Source organism: Tiliqua scincoides, chromosome 1, assembly GCF_035046505.1.
Source record: "Tiliqua scincoides isolate rTilSci1 chromosome 1, rTilSci1.hap2, whole genome shotgun sequence".
NCBI lineage: Eukaryota > Metazoa > Chordata > Lepidosauria > Squamata > Scincidae > Tiliqua > Tiliqua scincoides.
The window spans coordinates 26555256-26569565 of record NC_089821.1 but is presented as its reverse complement, the minus strand read 5'-3'; the positions used below and the strand labels follow the sequence as shown (position 1 = coordinate 26569565).

The following is a 14310-nucleotide window of genomic DNA, read 5'->3' as shown; positions in this document are numbered from 1 at the left end:
CTAGCTACACCACTGCCTCTGCTCATCCTTCCTGGGGCGGGTCAAGACGAGGATGGCTCCCCTCGGGTCCCCCACCCCCTCTAGTGCCAGGTGCCTCTGCCCCCCCCTTTCTCTCTAAGGTTGCAATCCTACCCACACTTTCCTGGGAGTAAGCTCCATTGACTACAGTGGAACTTGCTTCTGAGTAGACCGGTCTAGGATTGGGTCTACCTAGAAGGAGTTTTCCGAGAGGAGCGAGCTGGGGAGGGGAGGGGAGGGGCGCCAGAGGGGCGAGCGAGGGCAGGACGCGTCTGCACCGCGAGGGAGCGAGTGCGCGCGGGGAACAATGTCGCCGAGGGGAGGGAGGCGAGGGGAGGCGCACCGGCGGAGGGGCGTGGAGTGGAGCAGGCGCTGGCGAGTCCAGTGCTGGGCAAAGGCAGCCGCACGCTCAGCCAGGGAGCGCCTGCGACGCAGCTCGCTCTCCCGCAACTTCTCCGCCTGCAGAGGGGCGCCCCTGCCTCTGCCCAGCCCTCGCCCTCCGGCAAAGTTCTTGGGGGAAGCCGCTGTTGCTGCCGAGGAGGAGGAGAGGAGCTGCAACAGCGCCGGGGTCGCCTCCCGACGGGTAAGCCCGGCTCGTGCGCCCCCTGGCTCCGCGTGGCTGGCTGGCTGGCTGGCTGGTGGGGGGACGCGTTCCTCCGCCCCAGGCAAGCCACCCAGGCTGCCCTGCTAGCCCCACTTTCCTGGGAGTAAGCCTCGCTGATGCGCGCGGGAATTTCTCCTGAGCAGACATGCATAGGATGGAGCTCAGAGACTGCAATCCTATCCACACTTTCCTAGGCGTAAGCCTCGCTGATGCTCATGGAACTTACTTCTGAGTAGATGGGCATAGGATGGGGCTCAAAGGCTGCTATCCTGCCCCCACTTTCCTGGGAGTAAGCCTCGTTGACTCTAATGGGATGTGCTTCTGGGTAGATATGCATAGGATTGGGTTCCCAACCCTCAGCCTTCTCGCTGGAGAGTGGCTTCTGCCGCCTGCCTGGGGTCCCCTGGACTTTCTACCCCCACTGGGTGACAGCGAGTCCCCCTCGCCTTCTTAGGGCTCATGTCGCAGAGAGTTCCAACTTATGCTCCTCCGGCTCTTTCCCTCAACGCCCCCGGGGGTCTCCTGTGCCCCTTCCAACCTTCTCCATGCCCAAGGATGCTGCTTTCCTTCCAGGCTCTTCTCTATTCTAGTTAAGATCTGCTGCAGACATGTCAGATCAGCCCTCCACAGTGGATGTTCCTGCCCTTCTTATTCCAAATGTTGGGGTTCGGTTGTCACGGTTGACCAAAGTCTGGTCCAAATATGGGTGTTCTTTCCCTTTCCTCTGACACCCTTTACTGCCCCGCTGGAGTAAATCCCTTTTGGACTTTGTTCCCCCATAAAATGTCCTGTGACTGCACTTTTTGAAGTCCCCCAATATCTACATTCTTCCCTCCCCCCATCTCTGGGATGCTGCTTACCTTGGTCATCACCAAACTTGCCCAAGCATGAAGTTGGGCTCTCTTTCCTCCAAAGACCTGCCTGACCAAAAACCTGCAGCATCTGTAGCCAACCTGTTCTTCTTCCCTTTTCCTCTGTCCACCATGAGGGGACTGATCAGTCCTGAATCCATTCTGGCAGTTTTTTTGTACCAGTCTCCTTCCCCATCATCACCCTTCCCAGTTCTGTTATTTCCCAGCTGTGTATTTCATTCCACTAGCCTACTTCTGTATCAGTAAGATGTTTACAACCAGTGTTGAGAGGTATAAGCAGGAGAGAAATGTGAGACTGTCCTTTTCCCTAGATGGTGTTTGAAAGTGTGTGTCTTTCTGGAGTGATCTGTTCCATGTTCATTTAGGGGAGGAGAGGAAGGACTTCTTTGGATGTGGAATTTCAGGAAGATGTAGTATTTCTTATCCCCCCATATTACTTTCAGTTGCCAGTTATTTTTTTCTGTTTAAATACAGCATGAAAGAAGTTGATTATCCAAAACCTCTAAATACAATTCAAACTCAGCTCGCAGCTGGTAATAAAACACAACTTCAAGATTAGCATATCAGTGGGTGATCTCCTTTCTGAGAGTATGAAGCTCCATCCATTCCCTTGTTGAACTTGGTCTGTTGCATTATCTTCCAATATCCATTTAGTGAGTTGTCACATTTAATGATCTCCTTTAACACTGCTTTGTGTGGTGTACCTCTTTGTTGTTTTGTCTCTAACAGCATGGGAAGGAACTTAATTTATTGTTCCCTTAGTTACTAGGTGGCTGGAACATTTTGTTACAGGTGTTCCTACTCTCAGTCTGGGGCACATTGTAACTTGGAAGGTTTCTGCTGATCTAGGGGCAAAACTGCCTAGATGTCTGATAGGACTTGTTTATGGACTGTCATTTACTCTTTATTAATGTGCAAAGAAATAGCTGTTACAATCACTTGAAAATAATGTCTTCTATACTGCTAGCATATAGCAATCCAAACCATTGTTTTAGCAAGACCTCCAGCTGCTAATGCTTTATTTTAGTAAAATGCTGTGTGGAAATTTGCTACCATAGCACATTTCATAGCGACTTGATATTTGGAGTATTAACTTATATATATATATATATATAAGAAAAACTATTCTGTACTATACATTCTGGCTGGGAACGATTTCAAGCATGCAGAAATGTCTTGTGGTATAGTTCCTTAATTAGGTTGTACTGCTTCAGATTGCTCTCTAACCACGTGTTGAATAGTCTCCCATTTTTAAAAAATTTGTATTTTTTCTTTTTAAACCATCTCACTGGATCTGCTTAGCATGTCAAAGGGTGTCAGCCTATTTCTCTCCTTATGCTGGCTTCCCATGTACAAAGTTTGTTTCAGTGGACTGTTTATGCAATTTCTGATGGTTGTAGAAGTTATATATAAGAGGGGCCACTTTGTACATTTTTCTGTACATTTGACTTGGTATTTGGTCATGGAGTATTTTTTTGTTCTGCAATTCTAGAAATATTAGGCAAACTGAGTCAAAAGAAAATAGTGTGATTGATAGACACTGAATTATTGAAACCTACATTGGGAAGATGGCAGAATTTCAATTCTGGAGAATTTTAGAAGCAGGATTTGGCTAACATCTGTTGTAGTTTTATTGACCCTAGTCATTTAATTGCAATTCATTCGAACCCTTTTTTTTTTTTTTTTTTTTGCTGTTACCCTAGTAAAGATGCACACTGAAACCATGGTTTATTTTGTTATACAGTACTAAACTTTGTTCCAAGCTGGCATGTATAGGTAGGCAGCAGTCACCGCTTGTCACCTTGTGAGCAGAGAGGCTGAAAAGGCAAGAAAATAATCATCTTTGGCTTTTTTGATGCACATGTAATCCTTAACCATGGTTTGGAAATCCATGAGTATTTCATATCCCATTTGCAGTTAATCTTCAATCTTGGTTTGAATCTTCAAGTGCAGTGTTTTGGTATTATGTCTGCATAGGGCACACTGATCTAAGGAATCATTTGAAATTGTCAAGGACTACACCAAACTGGCCCTGATATTGCAGTTTTTAATTTTTTGTGTGCTGGAAGACTATACAGTCCAGTATATGCACTTTGCTCTACAGATCTTTCTGCTTAGTTTTCTTCTGAGTATATTTGTTCTCCTGATAATTATTAAAATGTTTGACAGTCCCTGGGAGACAGTTAATATTTCAGCATGTTTTGCAGCTAAAAGTGGTGTTTATTTTGGACATTGCTGACATACTGTGCAACACAATTACTGTACTATTAACAGAAAAAGAGAAAGGAAGAACTTTTGTGAAACTTTTGATTTTGAAACCTACATTGGGAAGATGGTAGAATTTCAGTTCTGGAGAACTGAAATTTTTCTCTTTTTTCTCCAGGTGGATACTTGGTTAAGATGATAAGAACCATTTTAAATTCAGCACCCTGTTACTGTATTAATAGTGTTTTTTAAAATGCATGTAACATGTGCACATGAGAAAAAAGAAACATGTTCAGGGATCCTGTGTGGTAGCTAACACAGATGTATAATTCAGCATGGAAAGGGTAATGGAAAAGTGAAAAAAGGATTTATTCTAGTTAAAAAGGAAGATTAAAACCTGGGGCTTGGCTGAACTAACTCACACTTTAAGTGATTATGGGGAATTCTATGCCTAACACTCACTTTCTGTGGATCCATAGCAGGTTGAGGAGGCAAGATAAGGAAAGGGGAGGAGAGAGGAACTCCTTAGAAGAAGAAGGGGAAGAGTTAGAAGGGAAATGGGGGGGGGAAGGCATGTAAGAGATGAGTTTCCCAGAGGAAATGAGGGAAGGAAGAAAGAGTTTTGAGGTATAGGGAAGGTTGAAAAGAGGATAAATTTGGGAGGTTACTGGGGAAGAAAGGAGGAAGATCTTAAGCTCCAGTCAGTGATGAAAGACCATGGCCACAGACAGGTCTCTGTAGTCTGAACCAGACTACTGGCAAGGAGTGAGGCCTAGACCAGGGATTTTTAACCAGGGTTATCCACACACCTTGGGGTTATGGAAGCCAAACGATGGGGGTATGGCACTTGATCTCCGAACAATGTTGTTATATTTACTTTCACCATTATCAATACAAATTGAATATGGATAGCCTGCTCATGGCTATCCATATATACGTAAAACCAAGCTATTGACATCTTTTGAAGTCATGCTGGTACCTAATAGGACTGGTGGGTGATGATGATTTCAGCAGTCTGGTGAAGGCGGTATGGGGACACACTGGGCAATCCATTGGGGGGGGGGTGTCTATAATTGTACAAAGAGTACAATTGTACAAATTGTACAAAGAATACAATTATAGGCAGCCCATCTGATTGGGCTCTCCCATATCTTGAAGATATGATCAAGATTTATGTATTTTCTCTTTTGTTGTTTGCAGCTAATGAGTTCTAGGTGAGAAAAAAGTGCTTGCTTCTGATCATGACATGCATAATGACATCACTTCCAGCCCTTAGCAGACACCATGAATGACACCCCTGCTCTTAACTGATACACCAAGCCTCATAATCAGCAAGGAAGATTTTTCTTATTGTGGAATTCTAGGTACACTGGTTAGAGGAATTGGGGGGGGGGATTTTTTTCACCACTAATTGGTGAAAAACAGACAAAAGTTATAGTGACACACATACTGCACAGCACCTTTGGATACCATCCTGGAGTCTATGGAACAAAAATAAATACAAAACCGTGGTCTTCAGAGCCTTGTTCATTCCCTACTCTGACCCGCTGTGTTGTTAATTTGCTGGTTCTGTGTTAAGTCACCCCCATTCTAGCCAGCATCCAAGAACCAGTATACTAGCTGGCACCCCGGAAGGACTGGTTAACATCCTGCTCACTCTTTTCTCTTTCTCCTCAGGCATAACTGAAGCTGTTGAGCAAGCACAGGCTGGTCAGCTAACTCTTGTGGGTCACATCTTGCCATGCTCCTTCCCTCCAGGAAGGCAGTGTGGCTCTCTTCCTCTCAGAATGCCAGGTGCAAGGGAGGAAGGCACCAGGATGCAGGTCTCTGTTGTCTTGTGTGCTCCCTGAGGCATCTGCTAGACTGCTGTGACATAATAGGAAGCTGGATTAGATGGGCCTTTGGCCTGATCCAGCAGGGCTTATGTTCTTATGTCCTGGTTCTCTCTAGGTCAGTGGTTCTCAAACTGATGGGTCATGACTCACCAGCCTGGGAAGAGCTTGATCCTGGCCCCTTAATGAGCAGGGATGGGAGAGAAGGCAGTGACGCGATCCCCAGGATCGCACCCCTGTAGGGGACGGGGGGGGGGGTAACTGCCTTTGCTGGGCTCCAGGGTAGGGGTGCAGGGAGCCCCACAGACTCCTCTGCAGGGTTCCTCAAGTTTAAAATAGCAATTGGAAACCACTTCACAATCCGGAGGATCACGTCATTGCCTTCTCCCTGCCCTGGCAAAGACTTGGGGCCCAATCCTATCCAACTTCCCAGCACTGATGCAGCTGTGCCAACAGGGCATGTGCTGTATCCTGTGGTTGGGGAGCAATCATGGAGGCCTCCTCAAGGTAAAGGAATGTTTGTTCCCTTATCTTGGGGCTGCATTATGGCTGCATCAGTGTTGGAAAATTGGTTAGGATTGGGCCCTTATGTTTCCAAAGCTTTCGAGGAGAAGTTTGGAAACCACTTCTCTAGTCTACTTTGCATTTAAGGGCTTGCTTCACAGCCCTCTTTCTGCCTTGAGACTTTGCTTTACTTGGGGAGACTTCCTTAACTTGGCTGCTCTGTCACCATGGCCCATGCAACGCAAGACTCTAAAGCTGCACAGAAAAAGGAACTTTAACTATGAAGTGCCATCATTGAAAATACAGTACATAGAATCATAGAATGTTAGTCTTGGAAGGGACCTTGACGTAACTGAGCTAGATAAATTTCAAACTCGTTTCATACAAAGGGCAGAAGTTGGCATTCATGGTGCCTGCTGAAGTTCGGAAGTGACATCATTAAGCAAAAAATGACATCATTAAGCAGATGACGGCCAGAAATAAGCACTTTGTTCTCACATCACATAGACACTCAGCTGCAAATGACAGAAGAGAAGATGTGCAAATCTTGTTCATATTTTCAAGATATGAGAGAGCCCAATTATCATACTGGGAGAGCCAAGTATGGGGGGCGCGGATAAATTGCTTCCAGGGTCTGCATTCAACCTGCAGGCCTTATGTTAGACACCCCTGATCTAGCCCAACCCTCTGCTCAGTGCAGGCAAATGCTGCAGCATTGATTGGACAAAATGCATTTCAGATGAGCCACCAAAATAGCCTGGAAAAGGGGCAATTAGGGGGAAAGTAAACAGTGAAATTGAGAATGTGAGAGCAATTTTGGCTCAGGCTAAATAAAATGTATGAAAAGAGCCCCCTGCACTCTCGCCCATTTTATCTGATATCTGAAAATATCAACTGTAATTTTAACGGGCAGGATTGAAATATGACTTTTTAAATATTTGGAAGTGTTGGTACTGAGGATTTGCCTCTTTTTGTTTTGCTGCCTCTCTGACATTTTTATCCCAAGATGATATCATTGTTGGCTTGTTTGGTTTTACAGTGTTTGGGGTGGGGAGAAGGGAAGGAAAAGGAGACTTTAAATGTGGTTGTGAAACTGCTGATGAGTTCTAAATTTCCTGCCAAGTTTTGTATCTGTGTGTGTTTAAGTTGAAAACATTTAATGCACACTATACTTTATCTCCATTTTAGGAACTGAAAGGAATGACTGGGCCTACATCAGCATGTGTCATTGTTATTTTGCTTGCTTTCTCTTGGAATAGTTATAGACTGTTCAGAGAGTTACACTTAAGATCAGCAACAAACCTTCTGCCTTCTCACTTGCTGAACTGTTAATTGCATAAGATCAATAATGTCTTTTTCCATGTTCACTATTAAAATAGGTCAGTAGATAGCAGAAAAGGGTTTGAAATAGGATTAGTTCATGGAACTAGTCCTGGTAACAGATGATGATGGTTGATTTTTGCATTTTTGTAGTTCTGTCATTCTGCCTTGCCAATTTACTATTACTCTTGCAGCAGAAAAAGCTGGCATTCTGGCTTTCCATCATAGCTTTTCTTAGTGAGCTTCTGGGCCCTTAGTCCTGCCAGAGTTAGCATTTTTTTTTTTCCAATCAAACTATCAAATTAAGTTTTTAGTATATATATTGGAGATGAGGAAAATAAAGCCATGCCATACTTTGATGTAGTCTTTTGGTAATAGTTTCGTTTAACTCCTTACTGAATTCATTATTATTCAGTCACTATTATTATTGAAACATTCATTATTGAGTGTTTTATTGGTAATTTCAGATGACAAAAGTTAATAATACTTTCATTTCTACCTACTCACCAAATGATGAATACAGGCATCCTGTATCTTCAGGAATCCATTCCATGACCCCCTGCGAATATAGAAGCCACGGATATGGGGAATCCTATCTCTGCAGCACCCCGCAACCATTAACATTGTTTAGAGGTTTACTGGCCAAGTGTTGTTTTTTTTCAGGTTGCAATAAACATACAAACTTTATAATGCAGGCAGGCAGGCAGGCTGAATGCTTGAAGAGACTTTAACGGGATGCAGTTAACTTTATGTTAATGCTCCATCTAGTCTCTTCAAGCATTCAGGCTGCTTTCATGCTTATAGTAACCTGTAAAAAGAAGAGACACTTCACTAGTAAGCCTCTAAACAGCATTAATGGATGCACAGGGAAGGGCCTGTACCCACAGATAACTGAATCTGCGGGTACCAGATACTAGGGGATGCTTGTATTTGCATTTCTGTTACATGGATTACATCCAGAGTCGGTCCAGCAATGAGGCAGAGACTGAAATGGCTCAGCAGGCTGGAGGAGGTGGTGAACTGCTGAAGGTGGCTGAACTGCCACCCAGCCACTTCAGCATGAGCATCAATCCTCTTCTTGCTTGCTGAAAATGAGTCAGAAAAGGATTGGGACAGTAACAATCCACTTCTTTCTCCAGCATGTCTGCTGTAAGAAGTCATGATGGTGGTGGTGGAGAAAGAAGGAGAGCAATCCAGATAGAATTGATTTATTTCCTGTGTTTCTTTGCCTGGGTGGACAAGAAGGAGACAGAAGCAGAACAACCTTCCTACTCCCTTTACTTTGAACTTTACCACCTGCTGGTTCCTGCTTTGCTGCTTTAAACAGAAGTTGGGTGAAGCATGCTGGGAACTTGAGTCAGAGTCATCAGAGTATTGGCCCATCCCTGCTGATGAGATTTCTGTACTAGTAATCCACACTTTAGGATGCTTAATATGCATACAGAGCTAACAGTGGTTCTCATATGTGTAACCCATCTGCCCTAACTTTTATGGATCAAGAGAATGGAAAAAAATGTATTACACCATTTTCCATTTATGCTAATGAATTTCTTCTCTTCCTCTCTCGTCAATATGTGATCAGTCTTCTCTTCTTGTTGCCTGAGACCGAATTCTTCCATGGTTATACTACACTGCTCAAAACAATAAAGGGAACACTTAAACAACACAATGTCACTCCAAGCCAATCACACTTCTGTGAAATCAAACTGTCCACCTAGGAAGCCACACCGATTGACAATCAAGTTCACATGCTGTTGCACAAATGGAGTAGACAACAGGTGGAAATCATAGGCAAGTAACAAGACACCCCCAATAAAGGAGTGGTTCTGCAGGTGGTGACCACAGACCACTTCGCAGTCCCTATGCTTTCTGGCTGATGTTTGGGTGACCTTTGAATGCTGGTGGTTCTGTCACTCTAGTGGCAGCATGAGGCGGAGTCTGCAACCCACACAAGTGGCTCAGGTAGTGCAGCTCATCCAGGATGGCACATCAACGCGAGCTGTGGCAAGAAGGTTTGCTGTGTCTGTCAGTGTAGTGTCCAGAGCATGGAGGCGCTACCAGGAGACAGGCCAGTACACCAGGAGACGTGGAGGAGGCCGTAGGAGGGCAACAACCCAGCATCAGGACCGCTACCTCCGCCTTCGTGCCAGGAGGAACAGGAGGAGCACTGCCAGAGCCCTGCAAAATGACCTCCAGCAGGCCACAAATGTGCATGTGTCTGCTCAAACGGTCAGAAACAGACTCCTTGAGGGTGGTATGAGGGCCCGACGTCCACAGGTGGGGGTTGTGCTGACAGCCTGACACCGTGCAGGACGTTTGGCATTTGCTAGAGAACACCAAGATTGGCAACCTTGCCACTGGCGCCCTGTGCTCTTCACAGATGAAAGCAGGTTCACATTGAGCACATGTGACAGACGTGACAGAGTCTGGAGACGGCAGGGAGAACGTTCTGCTGCCTGCAACATCCTCCAGCATGACCGGTTTGGCAGTGGGTCAGTAATGGTGTGGGGTGGCATTTCTTTGGGGGGCCGCACAGCCCTCCATGTGCTCGCCAGAGGTAGCCTGACTGCCATTAGGTACCGAGGTGAGATCCTCAGACCCCTTGTGAGACCATTTGCTGGCGTGGTTGGCCCTGGGTTCCTCCTAATGCAAGACAATGCTAGACCTCATGTGGCTGGAGTGTGTCAGCAGTTCCTGCAAGATGAAGGCATTGATGCTATGGACTGGCCCGCCCGTTCCCCAGACCTGAATCCAATTGAGCACATCTGGGACATCATGTCTCACTTCATCCACCAGCGCCACGTTGCACCACAGACTGTCCAGGAGTTGGCGGATGCTTTAGTCCAGGTCTGGGAGGTGATCCCTCAGGAGACTATCCGCCACCTCATCAGGAGCATGCCCAGGCGTTGTAGGGAGGTCATACAGGCACGTGGAGGCCACACACACTACTGAGCCTCATTTTGACTTGCTTTATGGACATTACATCGAAGTTGGATCAGCCTGTAGTGTGTTTTTCCACTTCAATTTTGAGTATGACAGCAAACCCAGACCTCCATGGGTTGATATATGTGATTTCCATTGATGATTGTTGTGTGATTTTGTTGTCAGCACATTCAACTATGTCAGGAATAAAGTATTTAATAGGAATGTTTTGTTCATTCAGATCTCGGATGTGTTGTTTAAGTGTTCCCTTTATTGTTTTGAGCAGTGTATATTGACTTGCCTTGTGGTAGCTCTTCACATGAGGCCATTAAAAACAAAACATATTCTACCCTCCCTTCTCCTCCTCCCAGTTTCTGGCTCTCAGATGAATGACATTTCACCAGCAAGTACTTGCCCAATTTAAAAAAAAATACGTATTTTGAAGACCATATGTGCAGATAACGAGTTTAAGCTGATAAATAGCGAACAGATTTGCCTCAAATAAAGATCTATCTCTCAAAAAAGATCCTTTTAGTTTAAAATAAATAGTCATATTTGGTTTTATTTCATTATATTTTGTCTTGTGTATTCTTAACTTGTTGTAGGAAAATGGGTAGAGCTGTGTTTGGGCCATAAATGGTTGCTCTTATAGGCCTTGCAGCTCTTCTCTATAGTTATCACTGAGGTCAGGTGCTTGAGTATTATTGTTGCAGAGTCCTTTACGGTGGGCTTAAATAGAGTAAAGGATAGAAGGTGGATAATCTACATAGAGCAGTGATTTTCAACCTTTTTTGTCTTATGGCACACCGACAAGGTATTAAGAGAGTCAAGGCACACCATCAGTTTTTGAACAATTGACAAGGCACACCATGCTGTTGGTGGGGGGCTCCTATCCCCCAATGACCCTACTAATAAATGACCCTTCCCCAAACATCTGCGGCACACCTGCAGACCATTCATGGCACACTGGTGTGCCATGGCCCAGTGGTTGAAAATGGCCAATGTAGTGTTGTAATGTTCAAAATGTTGTAAACTTAAAAGACCATTTTCTCTGGCAACTGGTAGATCAAACAGCATATTTGAAACTTTGGGTATGACTGCTAGCCAAAGAGCACTTTTGAAATATTTTGGCAAAACATCAATTTCTTCTTCCCAATACCCCATAAAATGTGGGTACTGTATTTGTGTATTGCAAGCTGCTTGGTGCTTTGGGGGTATAGTGAGACACATCTCTGAATAAGTGAATGAACATACTACCTATAAGTTACCATTTATGCATATCTGTACTTTTGATTAATGAAAAGCACTTGTTCAGTTATTGCTACCTTACATACCCAGAGGGAACACTAGAATTGTTCAGTCATTGGGGGTGTTGCTGGCTCCTGTTGGTCTTCTTTTGAGGGAGGGCTGTAAAAAATTAACACAAACTTAGCTTTTTGTGTGCAAATTTCAGTAGATCCCTAGAACCACATTCCTTTCTGCTTGGCCTCCTCAGAATGGCTACATTTCAGTTTAGGTTTGAATGGCCCTTGTTTGACCATAGTACCCTCAGGCCAATTATTATCTCATGTTGAACAAATGGGATGTATTGTCTCATTATTGGCTTACTATTATTCTCTAATTATCTTTTTTGTATTCAGCTTAGTATTTTTTGCTAGTGAGTTCAATCCTTTTTATAGATGTAGCAGAGAACCTCAATAGTTCAATTCTGAACTTTCCTTTCCGTCCTTTAGTCATTCCTTCTAGTCCGCCTGTCCTAAGATAGGTTCTCCATTCTTTTCCTCATTTCCTGCAGTATTTTCAATTGTTCTGTTGTGGTTTGAAAGTATTCATCTTCAATATGAATTATTGAACAAATATTCTATGTATACATTGACATTTAATAGGCATTAAATATGCTCAGTCGTTCCAGAAAGGATACATAAATTGCATTTTTTGTTAGTGCTAGCTATACTGTACTCATCAACACAGAATTATATGGTCATTTATACCATTTCTGCCCAGTGTTGCTTATATACAACAGGGATCAAACTGATTGTTTTTTTGTTTTTGTTTTTTAATAATACATGTTTGTATGTAAAATGTATTGTACGTTTGTATCTGTGTGTACACGGAGGTGTGCACATATACATATACTTGTGTATTACTTAGGTTTATATTCTCTCTACAGTTTCCGTACAGAGTCTTCACCTACCTAATGTTTATGCCTAATAAAGGTTGACTTGACTTGACAACAGGGATCAAGTGTGTACACCTGTGAGCTGGGCAGAAATGGGTTAAAAAGTACAATCCTATTCATGTTTACTTGGAAGAAGGTTCCCATTGAATTCAGGGGACTTACTCCCAAGTAAGCATACTTAGAGTTGCAGCCAAAAAGAAAAAAGATTATTTACCCAGTGAACATGGATGGAAGTGTGTGTTCTTGCTGCTCTACTCTGCTTGCAGTCTGAAAGGTAGTGCCTGCCTTCTACATTGGTGGCGGTGTTACAAATAATAGTAGTGTTAATGCTGTAACATTTACAGCACAATCCTATGCATATCTACTCATGCACAGTCCCTTGGGGCTTACTCCCAGGGACATGTGTAGAGAACTTCAGCTGAAGTTCAACTGCAACTGAAGGCAACTTTTAGTTTAGGAAATTTTTTTTAAATGTTGATGTTTTTAATCCCTTTAAAAAAAAAATACTTTGCTGCTGTTTGGTGGTTTTGTATCCTTTTGTGTAAACTGCCTTGTTTGAAGTTTGTCCGACTGAAAAACTGTAGTATATAAGTAATATGATTAAATAATGCTAAATTTATGTGGCCATCTCTGCCTTGGAGGTTAGTGAAACTCAAGTTGTGGCATCACACTCTTTTGCTCCCCTCGCCGGGAATGGCTCCGAAGGGAGGGGCTGTTTGCCCGCCCTGCTGAGCCTCCCCTCCAGGCTGAGCGCTCTGCACTCCCTCCAGCTACGCCACTGGGTGTGTGTGATCTGTTAGTGCTCAGCCTCTGTGTAAATTTTGCCAGCAGGCTTTACAATGCAATCCTATGCATTTTTACTAAGAAGTAACAACGGGACTCACCGCCTTGTAAATGTGTTTAGAATTGCACCTTAACAGCCCAATCCTATTTTGAAGGTACAATAGTGGAAACCCATTCTGATGTCATAAATGGGGCAGTGCCACCATGCATGTGGCATGTACTGCTGCCCTGCATGAGGGAGATGCCTGCGGAAATGACCGGCAGCTCCTCCTGCATACCTGTGGCCCACCTAAGCTGCAGTGGAGCAAGTAAGGAGGCCGAAGGGTGGGTTGTGGGCAGAGACAAGGAGGTTCAGGCCAGGGCAGGGGTGGATTCCAGCAGCAAAAGTGTACACCAGATCTTGTCCCTATTTTTCCAACATACTCCTCCCATTTCCTCTCCTTGGACCCATGATAGCAAAATAGGTGGGGTGGGTCCAAGGACTCCCCTAGGTGATCAGGTGACCTATGTAAAAACGTTTTTTACTTTTATTTGCCTATCACTGGCCATCCAGTCACCACCCCCAATAGCATGCAGTGCACTGCATGTTGTGCAACTGCATGTTGTGGAGTGGTGGAGCATAGGATTAGACTGTTAGTCACTAGCCCTTAAGAGCTCACAAGATGGATCTTGTTGTCTTTCTTTAGGCAAAGCAACCAATATGTACATAGGTTACGAAGACAAACAGCACATTTCACTTTTGTACCTTTGAGAGAGCCCCATTTTAGGAGCTGGAGTGCTGCCATGCTGTGATTTTAATAAGTAATATAATTTAGATGTGTTCAGACAGTGTTTCTCCTACTACTTCTAAAGTTTCTCAGAAGTGTGAAATGTTATTTTTTGAGGGGAAAAAAGACACAGTTACTATTTCTATAATAGCTGTCAAAATGCATGAGATTGTGGTGTGTGAAGGGCAATGTAAAATCCAACAGATGAGACAGGGCTATAAAACATTACATGTAACAACTTGATCAAAATTACCCTCCTTCATACCTTCTACCACTTCAGCAGCAGATTGCAGAATCCCGTGGA

General features: G+C 44.1%; 1 protein-coding gene across 2 annotated transcripts in view; it reads left to right on the top strand.

Annotated features, from left to right (window-relative positions):
• Positions 1 to 418: 418 nt before the first annotated feature.
• TSPAN18 (tetraspanin 18) overlaps positions 419 to 14310 on the top strand; it is a 218573-nt gene continuing 204681 nt past the window's right edge. For both annotated transcript variants that reach the window (XM_066634397.1, XM_066634387.1), the window contains exon 1: positions 419 to 601. The gene's annotated coding sequence lies outside the window, so the exon portion shown is untranslated. The remainder of the gene's footprint in view (positions 602 to 14310) is intronic.